This window comes from Dendrobates tinctorius, unplaced genomic scaffold (assembly GCF_039654945.1).
Source record: "Dendrobates tinctorius isolate UK_male_01 unplaced genomic scaffold, ASM3965494v1 ptg000027l, whole genome shotgun sequence".
Lineage (NCBI taxonomy): Eukaryota > Metazoa > Chordata > Amphibia > Anura > Dendrobatidae > Dendrobates > Dendrobates tinctorius.
In genome coordinates this window covers 432,739-455,783 of record NW_027361695.1, presented here as the reverse complement: position 1 = coordinate 455,783, position 23,045 = coordinate 432,739, and the positions used below count along the sequence as shown (strand labels likewise).

The 23,045-nt window shown below is 44.0% G+C and overlaps 1 protein-coding gene across 2 annotated transcripts in view; it reads left to right on the top strand.

Annotated features, from left to right (window-relative positions):
- The window catches only part of LOC141084725 (G-protein coupled receptor 22-like), a 204,797-nt gene that overhangs the window by 20,521 nt on the left and 161,231 nt on the right, over nucleotides 1-23,045 (top strand). Inside the window, exon 1 of one of the 2 annotated variants that reach the window (XM_073569593.1) lies at nucleotides 8,466-8,720. The exons of the other annotated variant lie outside the window; for it this stretch is intronic. The gene's annotated coding sequence lies outside the window, so the exon portion shown is untranslated. Of the gene's footprint in view, nucleotides 1-8,465; nucleotides 8,721-23,045 lie in introns of those variants that run through there. 2 annotated transcript variants of the gene reach the window in all.

The window sequence follows — 23,045 nt, the reverse complement described above, 5'->3', positions numbered from 1 at the left end:
CTGGGATTTTCACGCACAACCATCTCTAGGGTTTACAGAGAATGGTCCGAAAAAGAAAAAAAATCCAGTGAGCGGCAGTTCTGTGGGCGGAAATGCCTTGTTGATGCCAGAGGTCAGAGGAGAATGGGCATACTGGTTCGAGCTGATAGAAAGGCAACAGTGACTCAAATTGCCACCCGTTACAACCAAGGTAGGCAGAAGAGCATCTCTGAACGCACAGTGCGTCGAACTTTGAGGCAGATGGGCTACAGCAGCAGAAGACCACACCGGGTACCACTCCTCTCAGCTAAGAACAGGAAACTGAGGCTACAATTTGCACAAGCTCATCGAAATTGGACAGTAGAAGATTGGAAAAACGTTGCCTGGTCTGATGAGTCTCGATTTCTGCTGCGACATTCGGATGGTAGGGTCAGAATTTGGCGTAAACAACATGAAAGCATGGATCCATCCAGCCTTGTATCAACGGTTCAGGCTGGTGGTGGTGGTGTCATGGTGTGGGGAATTTTTTCTTGGCACTCTTTGGGCCCCTTGGTACCAATTGAGCATCGTTGCAACGCCACAGCCTACCTGAGTATTGTTGCTGACCATGTCCATCCCTTTATGACCACAATGTACCCAACATCTGATGGCTACTTTCAGCAGGATAATGCGCCATGTCATAAAGCTCGAATCATCTCAGATTGGTTTCTTGAACATGACAATGAGTTCACTGTACTCAAATGGCCTCCTCAGTCACCAGATCTCAATCCAATAGAGCATCTTTGGGATGTGGTGGAACGGGAGATTCGCATCAGGGATGTGCAGCCGACAAATCTGCGCCAACTGTGTGATGCCATCATGTCAATATGGTCCAAAATCTCTGAGGAATGCTTCCAGCACCTTGTTGAATCTCTGCCACGAAGAATTGAGGCAGTTCTGAAGGCAAAAGGGGGTCCAACCCCTTACTAGCATGGTGTACCTAATAAAGTGGCCAGTGAGTGTATATATATATATATACTGTATTTTTTTTTTTTTATTTTGTTAGATATTAAGAGATGGATTTGCAAAAACCTTATGTCCACTAAAATAAATAAATTTATATTTATTTATTTTATTGGGATAGTTCATTGCTTTCTGAGAGCTGTGTAATGCTTTATTTCTCCTGGGGTGGCGCTGAAGTGAAACTGTAACAAAAAAAAACTTTTTTTTGCAGTTGCACTTTTGATAAATGAGAATGTATACTTCTTGTTTGCAGCACGCTGCATAGCGAGACTCTCAGAAGTGAACTTAATGCTGACCTCTAGTGGTCATTATGGGAACTGCACACGTTTTTATGTTTTAAGAGCCAGACTGGTTGTGAAGATATTGTCTTTCTTTCACAAACGTTTGTGATCTCATGAACAGTTTGTAGAAATCTGGTGATAGAATCATAGAATCATAGAATCGTAGAGTTGGAAGGGACCTCCTGGGCCATCTGGTCCAACCCCCTGCTCAAAGCAGGATTCGTTAAATCATCCCAGTCAGATGTCTGTCCAGCCTCTGTTTGAAGACTTCCATTGAAGGAGAACTCACCACTTCTCGTGGCAGCCTGTATATGATAGTAGGAAGTCCTGGCGCCATCTTTCTTAGCACTATACCGGGCCTATTTCTTGTATTTGTCTGTGACTTCTGGATCATTCCAGACAGATTACAGGAGATTATGGTGGCCTGGAATTAACGATCCCACCATGTCTAAACAAGAAACGTCTTTTTTTTATTTTTTATTTTTCTTTTCTTTTTTTTCAAATTTCTTAGTTGAACTTGATCTTGGATGAACTCCCTGGGCAAAAGGCACAAAAAATCTTGGAAGCCGGAGAGGTCTGTGTGTCAAATATGACAGTAAAGTCTTAGATGGAGATTGTAACGAAAATTACCATATCTGAACATATTCACGGCCGCACGGCTGGTTATTCCTTGGGGCATTAAAGTCATGTTTGGTATCATGAAATAAATGTGAGGGGTCCTGTGGAGGCAATAATAATATGTGAGGGGTCCTGTGGGGGCAATAATCATGTGTGTGTGTGGGGGGGCAATAAGCATGTGTGAGGGGTCCTGTGAAGGCAATAAGCATGTGCGAGGGGTCCTGTGGGGGCAATAATATATGTTAGGGGTTCTGTTGAGGCGATAATAATGTGTGAGGGGTCCTGTGGGGGCAATAATCATGTGTGAAGGGTCCTGTGGGGTCAATAATCATGTGTGAGGGGGGTCCTGTGGGGGGCAATAATCATGTGTGAGGGGCCCTGTGGGGGCAATAATCATGCGTGAGGGGTTCTGTGGGGGCAATAATCATGTGTGAGGGGTCCTGTGGAGGCAATAATCATGTGTGAGGGGTTCTGTGGGGGCAATAATCATGTGTGAGGGGTTCTGTGGGGGCAATAATCATGTGTGAGGGGTCCTGTGGGGGCAATAATCATGTGTGAGGGGTCCTGTGGGGGCAAAAATCATGTGTGAGGGGTCCTGTGGAGGCAAATTAGTGTGTAAGGGGCACCGTAATGTGTGAGGACACCATACAGTGTGTGTGTCATTGTGTGGGCACCATGCCATGCTGTGTGTGAGGGGCCCTGTGGGGGCAATAATCATGTGTGAGGGGTCCTGTGGGGGCAATAAGCATGTGCGAGGGGTCCTGTGGGGGCAATAATATATGTTAGGGGTTCTGTTGAGGCGATAATAATGTGTGAGGGGTCCTGTGGGGGCACATTAGTGTGTAAGGGGCACCGTAATGTGTGAGGACACCATACAGTGTGTGTGTCATTGTGTGGGCACCATGCCATGCTGTGTGTGAGGGGCACTGTGAGGGTATGATACTGTGTTTTTGGGACACTGAGGGAACATGCACTATATGAGGGGCCTCATAATGTGCACGCGGCACTGTAGGGGCATCGTTGGTGTGCCAAATCCTCGTCATAGACAAAATGATAAATGCAGAATTTTTTTGTCTTATTGGGGACCCATTGTCCCATCTGCAGCCAATTTAACTTGTGAAAGCGCCGTGCCCCTGTATAAAGCTGTCGCTTACATCTGCAGCATCGGAGTCTATAGCCGTCCTCCCGGTCGTGGGACTAATGTCACCTTGATGACTAATTTGATTCGTCCAGCACAATTATCGGCTCTGAGCTTTCCTGGAGGAGACGGGGATGTGAGTCTATCGCTGTCCTGATAAATCCGCTGGAAAGTAATTCATTAGTATGAAAAATGAATACAGCATGAAATCGTCCTCCGCCTCCGGCCCCCCAGGGCTAATTGGATATATGGAAGCTATACATGAGCCGGTGGTGCATGCCTATAGAAAACCAAGGATCCAGCATGTACTCGGAAAGGAAAATTTTGGGGACCAATACTCCCATGCTTTACACTTCTTCACTGATCACAGTTAAGTTCATTGGTTCCAAATTGGATGCGTTGTCTGCTATCTAGCTTCTATCTAGTCAAGTGCTCATGTGGTTGCTCTGTTCCCCATGCTTTACACTGCTGCTTTGCTTCTTCAGGACAGCTAAGCTAGAGTCATATCTGTGACCTGATAAAAGCAAAACAGCAGTGAAAAGCATGTAGGATAGAGCAGTAACCTGTGCCTCATATCTTGTCTCAGTAGAGGCACAGGTTACTGCTTTATCCCCCATGCTTTACACTGCTGTCTTGCTTTATAATGGCATTGCTATAATAATTACTTTTGTTTTTTTATTTTAAAGGGAATCACAAATATGATCTGGTGTTACATTTGTGTGTGCTGTGTACACTAGGGGGCAGTATCATCAACGTTCAATAGGTCTATTATATAGGGAAGGGGTAAGATAGTACAGCATCGCACCAATCACAATCCGTAATGGGGAGCTCAGCTACAAATAATTTTACGCCGGAGGAAGCGTTCCTTACATATGGCGGCTTTCTACATAAAGAATTTTCTGTGGCTCTGACCCTGTTTACACAATGTGGCCAAACACGAGGGGTCCCATCCTCTCCCCCTACTCCCCCTTCCATCCAGATCCATGATCTCAGTGTCTGCACGTCGTCACTCCGGGGTCAGCGCTGACGTGAAACTTCTATACAGTTGTAAATTGTAGTGGAACTGACGATATAAAGTGATGGAAATTTCTAAATAAGAAGTAATGATAGTTCATAGTGGGATTATATAAAAAGGGCAAATTCCCACCTGATGGAACTATCCAACCCCTTTATTTTTGAGCCATGGTGCAGAAATCAACTGATTGATGGAGGTTCGGCTTTCAAGACCTCCAGTAACAGCGGCCACTATAGGGGAAATGTAGTATTACATGTAGTCATTCATACATAGAAGCAACTCTCTGGCTTCATTGATGGGAACATTAAGTGGAGAATTTCCGTATATTATATCTATATACTCTATTAGTGCAACTCTATCGTTTCGCCATTAGATAAGGATAAGTCTAATCCTTGGGTATGAAGACAGTGACCTGGCAGCAGGGTACCTCGATGCACGCAGTGCATATGGACCCAATATTGTCTTCAATAGCTTCTTTCATATTTCTACATTTTTCTAACCATTACTAGGGTTAGACTTGGGCCTGGGGTTGTGTCTTAGTGCTAGGATTGGATTAGAGCTAAGATTAGATTTAGGGCTGGGGTTAGTCTTGGCGCTAGGGATTGAGTTAGGCCTTGGGTTAAGGTTAGATTTAGTGATCGGGAAATAAAATTACTTTATTTTTGAGCCATGGTGTAGAAATCGATTGATTGATGGAGGTTCTGCGTGCAAGACCTCCAGTAACAGCGGCCACTATAGGGGAAATGTAGTATTACATGTAGCCATTCATACATAGAAGCAAAACAGTTTACTTTTTTTTTTCTTTTTTTAAATGTATCTTTCCATTTTAAACATTTCATCAAAACGTAGAAAACAAATTAAAAGGTCAAAGCGCAAAATATAAATGACCGGTTTTAGGAAAATATATATTAGAACGTTACAGAAGACGACTTCACCCGTTACTGAGATCTTATAGAAAATAAATGCAGTAAAGTGACGCTCAGAAAGTCTGAAGTGTCGGCTAGCGGGATAATCCGTCCGTCAGGTGGTGACCCCCGTATTAGAGCCGCTGTCGGTGATGGTGATTGAGGGCTCACGGGGCAGCAGAGACGTGACGTCCGGCTCATCGCATCCTCCACCAATGGGAACATCAGACGAGTCTTCATTGATCGTCTTGTGAGATTTGTCATTTTGATGCTTCATCAATAATTATCACAAAACTTCCTGGGCTGTAAATACTGATATCACTGCCGACTGGGCGGTTCCAGAAGTTACAGGCTTTCCATCATTTAGAGTTTTGGCTCTGGTAAAACTTCAGAATGTATAACACAGGAGCCGCCTCTGCTGTAGTGTTATGGACTCGAGCCAGTGTTACAGATCAGTCTCTCTCTTTTCTTTCTTTTTCTCTCTCCTTTTTTTTTTTTCTTTCTCTATTTTTTCTTTCTCTTTTTCTTTTTCTATTTTTCTCTTTTTTCTTTCTCTTTTTCTTTCTCTCTCGCTCTGCACAGACGTCCTCAGATTGCTCTGTGCGTTTTTCTCCTTTGTCAGTTTTATCCAATTTTGTCTAATTGATGAAGGTTATAATAAATGTCTTCTGTCTTATCCTAAAAAGAGAATTAATGTGTCCTGTTTGTGTTATCACAGACAGACCCTCTAAATAGCTGCTCTTAAAGGGGCAGTACACTATATAGAGAACAGCCATATTATGGCGAGCTGGCGAAATATGACATAAATGGCACAGTCATGTCTCTCCAGTGCTGAGAACGGTGTGCCCTGCTGTCCTAGGGTGTGATTGCCGTATCTTGGAAGGGGCTCTCGATTACAGGGGGCACAGCGGCTGGCGTTACTCTTGTCCCTCGCTGGGCTCTAGTATTGGGGCACTGTAGTTAGCGGTATCATGGGCTACTCCTGTGTGGACACTTGGTTGCCGCCATTATGAGGGCACTGTGGTTGACGTTGTATACGGCGCTATATATGTTTTTGGGGCCCTCAGCTGACATAATTATGGGGGCACTGTAGCTGGCACTGTGGTCTCTGCACCTGTGACCAAGCTGACTGAATCATAGCACAGCTCGGATATAGAGTAATAATTTACTTATGAGGCGCAGGAAGCTTCCGGATACTAATACCGCGTGGAGGGGATTCTGGCGCCTCATACCCCCAAAAGCCACATAGAACAACACAGATCTATGGAAATGACAATAAAATTCACTACCAGATATGACCACAGGGGGCACCGCAGGGTGATTGAATACTGTGCAGTGAAATTTGTACATTTTGCTTATGTGATGTGAACAGAGCAGAGGAATCGGACACAGGTGTGAGAGTGAGCCAGTGTGTCCTGCATACAGAGGGCGCCAGTCTGTTTCTGTCTCTCTTACCATAGATACAATGGCATATTGTCCTAATAACGCATGTAATAAGCCCCTGAAGTTGGTGTCGTCTGTAGCTCTATCAAATCTAAGGAAATATGGCTGCACTGAAACGTGATGATTAAAGTGAAAAAAAAAGTGTTTTTTTTTTTAATTCACCCCTTGCATATGTGTGTATATGTAGATTGGGGTGCGTAGGATTCTTTCACATATATGTATATATCTGTATAGAATGTAAATGTGTATATTTATGGCTGTGTGTGTAATTGGAGGTGTATGTAACTACATGTGTGTGTATACAGAGGCATGTAAAAGTTTGGGCACCCCTGGTCAAAACCACTGTTATTGTGAACAGTTAAGGAAGTTGATAATGAACTGAGCTCTAAAGGGGCTAAAAAAAATTTTTTTTTAAATTTTTAAAATTACAAAAAGAAAAATGGGCCGATGCAAAACTTTGTGCGCCCTGCATGGTCAGTACCTACCATCAATATCATCCAAACTGAAAACATCATATAGCGATATAAAGATGTCAGTAGATGGATAAAAATAACATATAATGGACACTCCACCAAAGTATGTATCCTATAAGAGGCTTGGAGTCAGAAAATCCAAAGAATAGTATAAAAAAAAATAATAATATCTGGCACATACTATGTATAAAAAGAGAACCGCTAAAGGCGATGGCACGCAGTGTGAACAGACTGCAAATTCTCCAAATAGTAACAGGTAGAAATAGTGCAGGGGCCAACAAAGCGGCGCTTCCCTAGACGGTGCCAAATACAGGTTTAAATACGTATAAAATGGACTTTGAAGGCACATAGGTCCTGCATGGTCCATTCTTGATGTATCATGTGCTGTGTGTATGGATATATATCTCTGTGTATATATGTGCATGTATACATTATTAGTGTGTGTGTGTATTATTTATATATAGTGTGTGTGTGTGTGCATGCATGTATTTATATATAGTGTGTGTGTATGTATGCATTATTTATATATAGTGTGTGTGTGTGTATGTATTATTTATATATTGTGTGTGTGTATGTATGTATTTATATATAGTGTGTGTGTATGTATTATTTATATATTGTGTGTGTGTGTGTATTATTTATATATTGTGTGTGTGTATGTATTTATATATAGTGTGTGTATGTATGCATTATTTATATATAGTGTGTGTGTGTATGTATTATTTATATATAGTGTGTGTGTATGTATGCATTATTTATATATAGTGTGTGTGTGTGCATGTATGTATTTATATATAGTGTGTGTGTATGTATGCATTATTTATATATAGTGTGTGTGTGTGTATGCATTATTTATAGTGTGTGTGTATGTATTATTTATATATAGTGTGTGTGTGTGTGTGTGCATGTATGTATTTATATATAGTGTGTGTGTATGTATGTATTATTTATATATACTGTGTGTGTATGCATTATTTATAGTGTGTGTATGTATTATTTATATATAGTGTGTGTGTGTGTATGTGCATGTATGTATTTATATATAGTGTGTGTGTATGTATGCATTATTTATATATAGTGTGTGTGTGTATGCATTATTTATAGTGTGTGTGTATGTATTATTTATATATAGTGTGTGTGTGTGTGTGTGCATGTATGTATTTATATATAGTGTGTGTGTATGTATGCATTATTTATATATAGTGTGTGTGTGTATGCATTATTTATAGTGTGTGTATGTATTATTTATATATATTGTGTGTGTGTGTATGTATGCATTATTTATATATAGTGTGTGTGCATGTATGTATTTATATATAGTGTGTGTATGTATGCATTATTTATATATAGTGTGTGTGCATGTATGTATTTATATATAGTGTGTATGTGTGTATGTATTTATATATAGTGTGTGTATGTATGCATTATTTATATATAGTGTGTGTGCATGTATGTATTTATATATAGTGTGTGTATGTATGCATTATTTATATATAGTGTGTGTTTGAGCATGTGAGTTGTGGGGAGGGGGTGATGCAGTGTAGTAAGTGGAGGGAGCTGAGAGAATAGATGGAGAGGAATATGGAGAGAGGGAGGGCTGTAGTGGGAAGAACAGAGGAAGGAGAGAGAGGAGGGATTGCAGAGCTGCAGCGCACACACAGGACACACACACCTGCAGCACAGAGGCTGCCTCCAGCACCAGTCCCACCTGCTGCCACCACAGCCTGGGGTGAGGGAGGAGACCCCTGCATCATGGCACTGAAGCCCCCACTACTATAGACACCTGACATCCCTGGGGAACAGCTTGGCCCCCAAACTTCACCCACAGCCGCCCACCAGGACAGCAGCAGGGTCTGCACCTCCAAGGTAAGTGCCTGATGTCCTGATCTGCTACCCCCCCCCCCCCCCTCCTACTGGGAGAGATATAGCAGAGCTGAGTTGATCATATCACGACGCATTGTTGATTTACATAGGACTGCAGGTAAATCACCTGCCTTATCTGGACTCCCAAAGTTGTCAGGGGGGCACAAACCATGCAGCCACTAAAGAGTTAAATGACAAATTCAGCTCCAGAGCTCAGCTTAATTTATTTCTTTTTTTTCCTTCCCTGGAGCATTAACCCCCTAAGTGCCGGGTTGCTGATCTGATGACATGGCTGTGTGCACCTTGTCACTCTGCAGGGGTCAGCAGTGCCCTGTAGCCCCCTGGGCTCTGCAGTGACTGCTGGGGGGCAGTGGATTCTGTCTGTGCTGCTTGTATGCTGGTGGCAGTGGTGAGTGCAGGAGACTTGGCTGCAGAAGGACACTGGGATCACTGGTTATTGATGGGAGAGGTGAGAGGGGGCAGACGCGGAATCTGCATGGATGCAATCACCTGAGCAGAATACAGATCACCGCACAGAGGCTGGAGACAGGGACCACCCAAATCTGACTGCGAGCCCCCCATGTCCCCCGCTCACCTGTCATCTGAGGGGGCAGCGCATGATGTGGATGCAGAAGGATTGATGAGAATGGTGCAGGATATTCCAGGGATAAATCCGCTGCAGGAATGTTCTCCAGTGTTATCTGCAAAAGGTGGAAGAGAGGAGACGTCACCGAAAGAGGAGAAAGCAGAGGATTGTCAAAATCTATCTATCTATCTATCTATCTATCTATCTATCTATCTATCTATCTATCTATCTATCCATCATCTATTCATCTACTTAAGAAAAGCTCAAACTTTAAGCCAAAACATTGTGCACCTTTTGGAATGGAATAAATAGTTTTTATCAATTCATCCGTCTTTCTATCCATCCATCTATCAATTCATCTCTCTCTGTCCTTGTCTCTGTCCCTTTTCCTGTCGCCCTCTCTGTCCCTGTCTCTGTCCCTCTGAGTGAAAGCATTGTTCACCTTTTGGCATTGAATATTTTTTATCAATTCATCCGTATTTCTATCCATCCATCCATGCTTTTATTAATTCATCTGTCCCTGTCTCTGTCCCCCTCTCTCTGTCCCTGTCCCTCTCTCTCTGTCCTTCTCTCTCTGTCCCTCTCTCTCTGTCCCTCTCTCTCTGTCCCCCTCTCTCTGTCCCTGTCCCTCTCTCTCTGTCCCTCTCTCTCTGTCCCTCTCTCTCTGTCCTTGTCCCTGTCCCCCTCTCTCTGTCCCTGTCCCCCTCTCTCTGTCCCTGTCCCCCTCTCTCTGTCCCTGTCCCCCTCTCTCTGTCCCTGTCCCCCTCTCTCTGTCCCTGTCCCCCTCTCTCTGTCCCTGTCCCTCTCTCTCTGTCCCCCTCTCTCCCTCTGTCCCTCCCTCTGTCCCTCTCCCTCTGTCCCTCTCCCTCTCTCTCTCTGTCCCTGTCCCTCTCTCTCTGTCCCTCTCTCTCTCTCTGTCCCTGTCCCTCTCTCTCTGTCCCTCTCTCTCTGTCCCTCTCTCTCTGTCCCTCTCTCTCTGTCCCTCTCTCTCTGTCCCTCTCTCTCTCTGTCCCTCTCTCTCTCTGTCCCTCTCTCTCTCTGTCCCTCTCTCTCTCTGTCCCTCTCTCTCTCTGTCCCTCTCTCTCTCTGTCCCTCTCTCTCTCTGTCCCTCTCTCTCTCTGTCCCTGTCCCTCTCTCTCTGTCCCCCTCTCTCTGTCCCTGTCCCCCTCTCTCTGTCCATGTCCCTCTCTCTGTCCATGTCCCTCTCTCTGTCCATGTCCCTCTCTCTGTCCATGTCCCTCTCTCTGTCCATGTCCCTCTCTCTGTCCATGTCCCTCTCCCTCTGTCCCTCTCCCTCTGTCCCTCTCCCTCTGTCCCTCTCCCTCTGTCCCTCTCCCTCTCCCTCTGTCCCTGTCTCTGTCCCTGTCTCTGTCCCTCTCTCTGTCCCTCTCTGTCCCTCTCTCTCTGTCCCTGTCCCTCTCTCTCTGTCCCCCTCTCTCTGTCCTTATCCCTCTCTCTGTCCCTGTCCCCCTCTCTCTGTCCGTCCCTCTCTCTCTCTGTCCGTCCCTCTCTCTCTCTGTCCGTCCCTCTCTCTCTCTGTCCCTGTCCCTCTCTCTCTGTCCCTCTCCCTCTCTCTCTGTCCCTCTCCCTCTCTCTCTGTCCCTCTCTCTCTGTCCCCCTCTCTCTCTGTCCCCCTCTCTCTCTGTCCCCCTCTCTCTCTGTCCCCCTCTCTCTCTGTCCCCCTCTCTCTCTGTCCCCCTCTCTCTCTGTCCCCCTCTCTCTCTGTCCTTATCCCTCTCTCTGTCCCTGTCCCCCTCTCTCTGTCCCTCCCTCTGTCCCTCTCCCTCTCTCTCTCTGTCCCTCTCTCTCTGTCTCTCCCTCTGTCCCTCTCCCTCTGTCCCTCTCCCTCTCTCTCTCTGTCCCTCTCTCTCTCTGTCCCTCTCTCTCTGTCCCTGTCCCTCTCTCTCTGTCCCTGTCCCCCTCTCTCTGTCTCCCTCTCTCTGTCCTTATCCCTCTCTCTGTCCCTGTCCCCCTCTCTCTGTCCCTGTCCATCTTCCACCTACTAAGGTTCACACTTTGAGTGAAAACATTGTGGCCCTTTGGCATGGAGTTATTTGTTTTCACTGTTCTCCGTGTGTTTGGAGACTCCGAGCTCTTTTTCTTCTGTACGTTTGTATCCATATCTCTTCCTTATCTCTCCATCTTCTACCAGTCCTATTATCTACACCTCTCCCTTCTTTCTGTCTATTTTGCATCTTTCTTTTCTCACATTTCTTCGCCAACGGTTTGAGTGTCAGCTCTTTAGCCGAGGCTGTCTCCATTACTGCAGTTTATGTATTGGGCTCAAGTCTCAGGAAAGAGAATATGGCGCCATGTAGTAAAGCTTCTGCTGCCTGTGCTGGGCGGTCAGTGAGTGGCTAAGGGTGGCAGACTGGCGGCCGCGTTCCGGCACTATTCTATCACAGGATTGGGCAGTCTCTGTGGCAATGGGATCCTCTCTCTTAATCATAAATGCCTCCCAAAATAAGCCAATCACAGCTGTAGTCTGCATGAAAACCTAGAAACTAGCGTTCACTCTCCCTGCAGCGCCTCCGCAGGGGAAGCAAGGTATTACATGATACAAATTTAATTCCATGTCCTGGGTCCTCCAGAGAGAGACTCACAGGGAACACTTGAGCAATAATGTCCTGGTAAGGAGGAGAACCAGGGTGAGGATTACCTCCCACCAACAGTTTATGGGGGGGTAGGTGTAGACAAGAGATACTGGTGTATCAGGGTCTCGGAGACCATGAAGAAGGTGTCCTTGAGTTATTCTCTTCTGCGTTGTTTCCCAGTATTACATTCAGTGTCAGACTGGGGTTCCAAGGGCCCGCCAGTAACATTGACTTTGGGGGCCCACTTTTCACCTGTATACAAATATTACACGACCCCGGTTAACAAATTTACCTATATCTCTATATAATAATAAACTGGGTAGTTTGGTTAATGAATGATGAGATGCTGCTTTTTTCTGAAGAGTGAATCAACTGAATTATGACAAGTACTGCCCATACAGTAAGGTTGGGGGCCCTGATTTGCACAGGGGCCCTCCGGAGGATTCCCCTGTACCCCTATGGGCCAGTCCAAGCCTGATTACATTTATGTCCCATCTTTCTGCTACACTTCTGTCGGTCTTCACTGCACTTCTGGCTTTATATTCATGAACCTTGAGCGGTGCAGTGTATCCTTCTTATGGAAACCATTGAATATTTCCACTCTTCTGGTTGTAGACGCCGCTCCCTCAGGTGGATGACCGTTTTCTGATTTTTTTCGCCTCCAGTGCGTGGAGTGTTGTGCAAATCTCACGTAAATGGTGATGTGTTTGAGAAACAAAGATCATGAGAAGTCGCAAATAACGATCAGGGCGATGACTGTCCAGACACCAGCACTCGGAATGTTACAATATGGCGGCATTCCAACGGTGTAACGACGATCTCCTGCCGAACTATGTGTCTCCACGGTAACAGACTTCAAACGAAGCCTGAATGTAGTCAGATCTCCAGACGCTCGTTACTTCCTCCCATCCACCTCCTCTCCAACTCTATGGTAGCGCTCCCCCCCCCTTTTTTCATGGTTGCAATTAGTATCCACCCCCTCTATAATCTCAGCGTCATCCGTAATGACATCACGTCACCTTCTCTGCATTAACAACACATCTGCAAAGGGGTAGGGTTTACCTAAACTTCTCCCAAAAGTGGGTATTTAGGGCACGCTCCGCTGTTATTGAGGGGTGTTAAAGGGGTGCAAAATGAATGCCCTAAACATGGACCATTCCTGTAGTTTCCCCTATTGGTGCTCCCTGTGACCTGCTGTAACCCTGCAATTAATATTACCTTTCCATTTCATCTAATTGCCTCTCCAGTTTTAATTGGACGCCGGCCCTTTAATGTTTATATTCGTTCCCGCTTTCAAGCCTTTCCTGTGCTCAGGAGAAGCGATGAACATCTGCAAGCGGCAATAGTCAGCTGATCATCAGGAGCGTTGTGTAGCCGAACGACGTGACGTCCCAGCAGCCACTTCTAACACACATTCAATCAGTTTTTTGGAAATCGTCAACCATATAACAGCGTTATCTTATCCGCATAAATGGGTAGGCGCGCATTACTGAAGGCTGATGATTGTTATATTCCTGTACATAGGAGCAGTATTATAGTAGTTATATTCTTGTACATAGGGGGCAGTATTATAGTAGTTATATTCTTGTACATAGGGGGCAGTATTATAGTAGTTATATTCTTGTACATAGGGGCAGTATTATAGTAGTTATATTCATGTACATAGGAGCAGTATTATAGTAGTTATATTCTTGTACATAGGGGCAGTATTATAGTAGTTACAGTATATTCTTGTACATAGGGGCAGTATTATAGTAGTTATATTCTTGTACATAAGGGGCAGTATTATAGTAGTTATATTCTTGTACATAGGGGCAGTATTATAGTAGTTACAGTATATTCTTGTACATAGGGAGCCGTATTATAGTAGTTATATACTTGTACATAGGGGCAGTATTATAGTAGTTATATTCTTGTACATAGGGAGCAGTATTATAGTAGTTACAGTATATTCTTGTACATAGGGAGCCGTATTATAGTAGTTATATACTTGTACATAGGGGCAGTATTATAGTAGTTATATTCTTGTACATAGGGGCAGTATTATAGTAGTTACAGTATATTCTTGTACATAGGGAGCCGTATTATAGTAGTTATATACTTGTACATAGGGGCAGTATTATAGTAGTTATATTCTTGTACATAAGGGGCAGTATTATAGTAGTTATATTCTTGTACATAGGGGCAGTATTATAGTAGTTACAGTATATTCTTGTACATAGGGAGCCGTATTATAGTAGTTATATACTTGTACATAGGGGCAGTATTATAGTAGTTATATTCTTGTACATAAGGGGCAGTATTATAGTAGTTATATTCTTGTACATAGGGGCAGTATTATAGTAGTTACAGTATATTCTTGTACATAGGGAGCCGTATTATAGTAGTTATATACTTGTACATAGGGGCAGTATTATAGTAGTTATATTCTTGTACATAGGGGCAGTATTATAGTAGTTACAGTATATTCTTGTACATAGGGAGCCGTATTATAGTAGTTATATACTTGTACATAGGGGCAGTATTATAGTAGTTATATTCTTGTACATAGGGAGCAGTATTATAGTAGTTATATTCTTGTACATAGCGAGCAGTATTATAGTGGTTATATTCTTGTACATAGGAGCAGTATTATAGCAGTTATATTCTTGTACATAGGGAGCAGTATTATAGTGGTTATATTCTTGTACATAGGAGCAGTATTATAGCAGTTATATTCTTGTACATAGGGAGCAGTATTATAGTGGTTATATTCTTGTACATAGGGGCAGTATTATAGTAGTTATATTCTTGTACATAGGAGCAGTATTATAGTAGTTATATTCTTGTACATAGGGAGCAGTATTATAGTGGTTATATTCTTGTACATAGGGGCAGTATTATAGTAGTTATATACTTGTACATAGGGGCAGTATTATAGTAGTTATATTCTTGTACATAGGGGCAGTATTATAGTAGTTACAGTATATTCTTGTACATAGGGAGCAGTATTATAGTAGTTATATACTTGTACATAGGGGCAGTATTATAGTAGTTATATTCTTGTACATAAGGGGCAGTATTATAGTAGTTATATTCTTGTACATAGGGGCAGTATTATAGTAGTTACAGTATATTCTTGTACATAGGGAGCCGTATTATAGTAGTTATATACTTGTACATAGGGGCAGTATTATAGTAGTTATATTCTTGTACATAGGGGCAGTATTATAGTAGTTACAGTATATTCTTGTACATAGGGAGCCGTATTATAGTAGTTATATACTTGTACATAGGGGCAGTATTATAGTAGTTATATTCTTGTACATAGGGAGCAGTATTATAGTAGTTATATTCTTGTACATAGCGAGCAGTATTATAGTGGTTATATTCTTGTACATAGGAGCAGTATTATAGCAGTTATATTCTTGTACATAGGGAGCAGTATTATAGTGGTTATATTCTTGTACATAGGAGCAGTATTATAGCAGTTATATTCTTGTACATAGGGAGCAGTATTATAGTGGTTATATTCTTGTACATAGGGGCAGTATTATAGTAGTTATATTCTTGTACATAGGAGCAGTATTATAGTAGTTATATTCTTGTACATAGGGAGCAGTATTATAGTGGTTATATTCTTGTACATAGGAGCAGTATTATAGCAGTTATATTCTTGTACATAGGAGCAGTATTATAGCAGTTATATTCTTGTACATAGGAGCAGTATTATAGTATTTATATTCAAGTACATAGGGTACAGTATTATAGTAATTATATTCTTGTATATAGGGGCAGTATTATAGTAGCTATATTCTTGTACATAGGGGGCAGTATTATAGTAGTTATATTCTTGTACATAGGAGCAGTATTATAGTAGTTATATTCTTGTACATAGGGGCAGTATTATAGTAGTTATATTCTTGTACATGGGAGCAGTATTATAGTAGTTATATTCTTGTACATAGGGGGCAGTATTATAGTAGTTATATTCTTTACATAGGGGCAGTATTATAGTAGTTATACTCTTGCACATAGGAGCAGTATTATAGTAGTTATATTCTTGTACATAGGTGGCAGTATTATAGTAGTTATATTCTTGTACATAGGAGCAGTATTATGTGGCGCCCGAGGCTTCAGTCGCCACAGAGGTACTGCACCTTCTCCTAAGGTGTGGTACCCCACTATCCAGGTAGGGTGGGAACTCCCTTTCACATTCCAACACCTGCACCCCACACACAGGATAGTTCAGCAGGGACCCATCCATGCTTTATGCTGGAAAGGTCATAGGGAGCCTTTTGTGGTCCCTGGCTTCGTAACACGAAAGGTGCTGGGGAGGCGGGTGGAGTTAGCTATAAAAGAGAGGGCAGGTGTAGGATTTCAGGTCATTCTGACAGGAAGTCAGTCAGTCAGTGAGTCACTCAGACAGGAGTGAGGATCTCTGAAAGAGGGATGGAGGAAGGAGTGCTGCAGCTGCCTCAGTAAACTGGGCCAGCTGGCACGGGAAGGAAGAGAAGGAGAAAGACACGTAGACCGGAGACTACAGATTCCATAAGAGAGATAGAACAGATCGGAACGAAGGAGAATAGAAGGACGGTTGGAAGCAGGTTGAGAAAGAGAGAGAACCCTTCCAGTCCAGAGCGCAAAGGCCCGGTCCCCGAGGTTGATTGGATCTTTATGCCCGGCAACAGACACCAGAGGAGTAGTGAGCCACTAACGCCTTGCTCCCTTCATAGACTTGGGACGCAACAGCAACTGGATAGAGAGCCAGGATGCAGAGAGGAGTCCCCGAAGCAGGCTGCAGCTGTCTGTCATACAATTAGAGACTAGGAACACCTAGAGAGGCATTCCAGGGTAACTAAGTACTGGAGTGCTTCGCACCTAATAGCGCATTGGAGGAGTCGTTCAGTAAGGTACATATTGGCGGAGTGTGGAGGGGAGAATCCTATCCTGCCTGGAGGTTGGCTGGGGCCCTCACCTGAAGAACACAGTGCGGAGGCAGGCAGTTGTGTGAACTGCAGTGAGTAAAGCTTTGGAACCGCATACTCTGTTGTCCTCCAGTTATTCCCGCACCACTACCCCTGGGTACCAGCATCTATACCATTCTGCGCCTCTCCTCATCCATTGCACCTACACTGCCCTGGGACTACAGCTCCACCTGTGGGGAGCTACACCATCTTTGCTGCACCACACCATCAGTCCCAGCGGATCTGCATGCAGCGTTGGCTTACCATCTTACTTGCCAATCACCACGAGTGGCGTCACGAACTATCCAAATAAACTATTACACCATTGATATTGGGCGCCCAGGGCCATGGACCGGGTCACCACTGGTGTGACACACATTCCCCCTGACACTGGCCCGGTACCGAGTACCCCGCTCCCCTGGGTGTGAGGGGCGACCCAATTTTGGCGTCACGAACAGAATGACGAGACCCGATGCCATCGGCTTCTCTGTGCCTTGGATTTACAACTTTTGAAAATGTGCAAAAGACCAAATTTAATAGACTGTAAAATGGACATTAGAAATGGCCGCTGGCGCAGAGAAGAAGGGTGTGAAGAGATGGGAGGTCCTAAGAAAAGACCGTGAAGAGTCTTGGGCCTTCCCTGCCTGAATTACTATGTGACAGATGCATGTCCCACCCCCCGAAGGGTACGCATCCTGGCTTGGTGGCGCTGGAAGAAGACGCTGCCCCTGGAAGGAGGGGCAGAAGAAGCCAGTGGCGGGAAGGGGGCCGAGGCAGGAGGAGGAACGCCAGAGCGCCATTTTGGAGAGTGAGGGAAGGAGGCATGCGGAGCGTGGGGAAACGAATCTCCCTGGCGCCAGGGCTGAGGGTTCCAACCCGAACTCCGGAATGAACCGCCAGCAGCTAGAAGACGAAATTGCTGAACTGACCACCCGTCTGCAGCTGAGACAGGAGGCCTTGGAGCAGCTGAGATGGCAGCGCGCCCCGGAGGGGCCTACACCGGCGGTACCCGTGACACCGGTACCCGCCGCTGCCGCACCGGAGGCCCCCGCGGACCCGGAGCCACCACCCGCTGCCACCGGCCCGCTTCCACCGGCACCGGAGCAGAGACCCCACCGCCAGGAGGCCCCAGGTATGTCCGATGCCCCAACACCTGGGAAGGCCCGGGGGTGTACCACGGTTGCAGCGGCTGGCCGGGTCGTGCTAGATCTGGTCTGGGACCGGGATACCCGTCCCCGGGGGGGAACACCGGAACCCCTGAAGGTGGCACCGCAGTACCATACCAGGCAGGATGAAGATACCACCTCTGAGAACAGTTCCAGTTCAGCTTCCAGAACCCCAGGAGGGGACCACAACTAAGAATTACACTTTTCAAATCTCGTTACCCAGGAGGGTTTGTTTGCACCAGTTGTGCCTTGTTTTTGCTATCATGTTTTTTCGGTAGCACTTTTGTTGCCCTGCTTTTGATTGGCAGCGTTTTTCTACATTTGGAACTGAGGAGATCATGAACGCTGTATGAACCAAAACTTTTATTGTAAATATTTTGCACCTCTTTAAGTGCCCTTTCTTGGTTTTACATATAGGACCCTTTTGTGAAGATAATGGTTACTCAAAGATACTTTGCGAAGATGATGTTTTTGAATGGACACTTTTCGAAGAATGTCGTCTACCTCAAGGGACACTGCAAGAAATCCCGGCTGGGAGCAGTGTTCAGCACTTTGCAAGAATCTTTGAATGTTTTATGATGACGTATTTGATAATGTTGCATCTTATGAAAAGTAAATGTCTTTTATAGCATGTTTGATACAGAAAATTAGAAAAGTTTTGAGATAGAATGTGAGAATTGAATAAAGAACAAAGAATTGAAAGTGGACAGGTGACAGACCAGGTATTTGCGGTCAGTGTCTTGCGTCTAGAAGAGACAGTGAAAATAGAAAAAAATAAATGTGTACTAGAGAGAGAGAAAAATGAAAGAATAATTGCACTTTGAACTAGGAATTGCACTTAAAGAAAAATTTTGATACTAAGATAGGAAGTTAGCCTGTTTGTAACGTTTAAGAAATGTGCCTAACTACAATAGGAAGATTAGATAAGTATTGTTAAACAGCATTTAACATTTTTGTGTGTTCCTGTATTGTACTTTTGGTTGTCTTGCATCCCGCGGACGTGCTGTGTTTAACGGGGGGGTATGTGGCACCCCTGAGGCTTCAGTCGCCACAGAGGTACTGCACCTTCTCCTAAGGTGTAGTGCCCCACCATCCAGGTAGGGTGGGAACTCCCTTTCACATTCCAACACCTGCACCCCACACACAGGATAGTTCAGCAGGGACCCATCCATGCTTTATGCTGGAAAGGTCATAGGGTGCCTTTTGTGGTCCCTGGCTTCGTAACACGAGAGGTGCTGGGAAGGCGGGTGGAGTTAGCTATAAAAGAGAGGGAAGGTGTAGGATTTCAAAGCAGTCAGACGGGGAATCTGAGAGAGGAAGTCACTCAGACAGGAGTGAGGATCCCTGGAAGAGGGATGGAGGAAGGAGTGCTGCAGCTGCCTCAGTGACCTGAGCCAGCTGGCACGGGAAGGAAGAGAAGGAGAAAGAGACGTAGACGGGAGACTACAGATTCCATAAGAGAGAGAGAACAGATCGGAACAAAGGAGAATAGAAGGACGGTGGGAAGCAAGTTGAGTAAGAGAGAGAACCCTTCCAGTCCAGAGCGCAAAGGCCGGGGCCCGGTCCCCGAGGTTGATTGGATCTTTATGTCCGGCAACAGACACCGGAGGAGTAGTGAGCCACTAACGCCTTACTCCCATCATAGACTTGGGACACAACAGCAACTGGATAGTGAGCCGGGACGCAGAGAGGAGTCCCCGAAGCAGGCTACAGCTGTCTGTCATACAAGTAGGGGCTAGGAACACCTAGAGAGAAGCATTCCAGGGTAACTAAGTACTGGAGTGCTTCGCACCTAAAGGCGCATTGGAGGAGTCATTCAGTAAGGTACATATTGGTGGAGTGTGGAGGGGAGAATCCTATCCTGCCTGGAGGTTGGCTGGGGCCCTCACCTGAAGAACACAGTGCGGAGGCAGGCATTTGTGTGAACTGCAAACAGTGAGTAAAGCTTTGGAACCACATACTCTGTTGTCCTCCAGTTATTCCAGCACCGCTACCCCTGGGTACCAGCATCTATACCATTCTGCACCTCTCCTCATCCATTGCACCTACACTGCCCTGGGACTACAGCTCCACCTGTGGGGAGCTACACCATCTCTGCTGCACCACACCATCAGTCCCAGCGGATCTGCATGCAGCGTTGGCTCAACATCTTACTTGCCAAACACCACGGGTGGCGTCACGAACTATCCAAATAAACTATTACACCGTTAACATCACCGCCATTGATATTGGGCGCCCAGGGCCACGGACCGGGTCACCGCTGCTGTGACACACATTCCCCCTGACTCCGGCCCGGTATTGAGTACCCCGCTGCCCTGGGTGTGAGGGGCGACCCAATTATAGTAGTTATATTCTTGTACATAGGGAGCAGTATTATAGTAGTTATATTCTTGTACATAGGGGGCAGTATTATAGTAGTTATATTCTTGTACATAGGGGGCAGTATTATAGTAGTTATATTCTTGTACATAGGGGCAGTATTATAGCAGTTATATTCTTGTACATAGGGGCAGTATTATAGTAGTTATATTCTTGTACATAGGGGCAGTATTATAGCAGTTATATTCTTGTATATAGGGGCAGTATTATAGTAGTTATATTCTTGTACATAGGAGCAGTATTATAGTGGTTATATTCTTGTATATAGGGGGCAGTATTATAGCAGTTATATTCTTGTATATAGGGGCAGTATTATAGTAGTTATATTCTTGTACATAGGGGCAGTATTATAGTAGTTATATTCTTGTACATAGGAGCAGTATTATAGTAGTTATATTCTTGTACATAGGGGGCAGAGTTACAGTAAGTATGTTATTATTCATGGAGAGCAGCATTATTAGAGGAAATATGTTAGTCTTTCCTTTCCTTGTCCCTTAGAGATAGTTATTGCGCACGTGATGTAAATATCTATTGTAACTGGAATAACTCTTTAATTTCAATATCCATGCCTCTCCCCACAACCTTATTAATGGACACAGCCATGGACTATTACAATACAACCTCCTGGTGAATCAATGAGGCCGTATGTGTGTTGAATTTTAATCCCCCTCCGCTCTGTCAGGCACAGGGCTTTTCAGCACAGACACATTTATCGTTATGTAATTTATCTGCATAATTTATATGTATATGATGGTATGTATAATTTATATCGTGTTTCGCTGCTTGTCAGTTTAAAGCCTTAAAGTGCCATTGTATAATGTGCACGCCGGAGTCGGCGAGCGCTCGGTTGCCACTGTTTCTGTCTTCTCAGATAATGCAATCATGGACCTAACAAGCTCTGGGCTCGGGAGATTGGCCACCACCGTCTTAGCCTCAGCCTTGATGGCAGCGCGCCATTGTTCAGAAATATTGCATATTTATTGTGAGACCCATTTTTTTATCTAAATCATAATTGACTATTAATTACAAATAGTCCTTCAGCTTCATGTAGATGACGTTGTGAAGTCTAATGACCCTTTGTTAGCAAATCAAATGTGTATCGGTTTTATTATGGACCCGTGTTCCGCCATAAGGTGCCTTTATTATAAATGAGTTTGGTGCATTCCTTGCAGCATTAAAAATAAATTATGCCTACATGGAAACCATCAACAAGCATGCCAGGTTCTGCTGATAGACCTTATTGATCAAAACTCGGGCAGATCAAATATCAATTCAGTGTAACACTGCATGATCCCATTTTGCACCCCGAGGTACTATATGTAGACAGACTTAAAAAAAATTCAGCTCCATCAACAGTAACTTGGTAATAGTTTCCTGGCAGCAATTTTCTTCTGCACATTAAAGCACTTGTAAAGTTTGTGTGCATAACCTTCATCTGCTACCCATACTCTAATGAAGATAATGGACGTTCTGCAGATATTTCTTTTTTTTTGTGTGTGTGTTGCACAAACCGGATCCATCAACAGTAGCATGCTAACACGGTAATTTCCTGGGAGCAACATTATTTTTTCCTGCAGTTTAGAGAATATGTTAAATGCGTTTATAATCTTTATCTGATACTATATACCTTGCAACAGTTGGCTGCAATATATTACAAATTGCGCTGGACATGTTGGATCCATCAACAGTAGTTTTAATAGTTTCCTGGCAGCAGAAGGATTTTCTTTCTGGACATTAGAGTACAGGTGATGTGTACATACTCTTTAGCTTCTACTTCTGCAGATATTCACACAAGATATTACACGCCTTATATTAGTTTCATTGAACGTATTAGATCCATCAACAGAAGCTTGCCTTTAGTTTCTTGGCAACAACTTGATATTTTTTTTTCTGCAGATTTGGAAAATGTGTGAAATGTGTACATAATCTGACAATATCCACTCTGTAATATCTTTCAGCGAATATCTGCAAACTTCTTATTGTTTGTGTTTAACAAATCGGATCCATCAACAGCAGCTTGTTAATAGTTTCCTGGCAGCAATAGGATTTTCTTCTGCGCATTAAAGTACTTCTAATGTTTGTACATAACTTTCATCTTCTGCCTATGCTATAATCAAGATAATGCACACTCCGCAGATATTGCCTTCAATGTATTACAACCTTCATATTGCTTGTGTTGCCCAAACTGTATCCATCAACAGTAGCTTGCTTATAGGTTTCCCAGCAGCAACAGAATTTTGTTCCTACAGATTTGGAGAATTTCTAAAATGTGTACATGATCTGACAATATCCACTCTGTAATATCTTGCAGCGAATATCTGCAAACTTCATATTGTTTGTGTTTAACAAAGCAGATCCATCAACAGCAGCTTGTTAATAGTTTCCTGGTAGCAATAGGAGTATTTCTTCCAGCACATTCAAGGGAAGTGAGCTATAAAACCTTTATCTACTATCCTCACTATAATCCAGATATACCATGTCACATATTCTCTGCAATGAACATAAGCAACACCAGCGGTTTGTGAAGCCAAGGGGCGTGAGGGCCAAAGTTCCAAAGGGTGTCCAACTTCGCATTAAAGACAGAGGATCCTAAACCTTCATCCAAGCAATACTTACACTTTAGATTTGTCATCTAAGCAAGTATACCAGAATGGCAT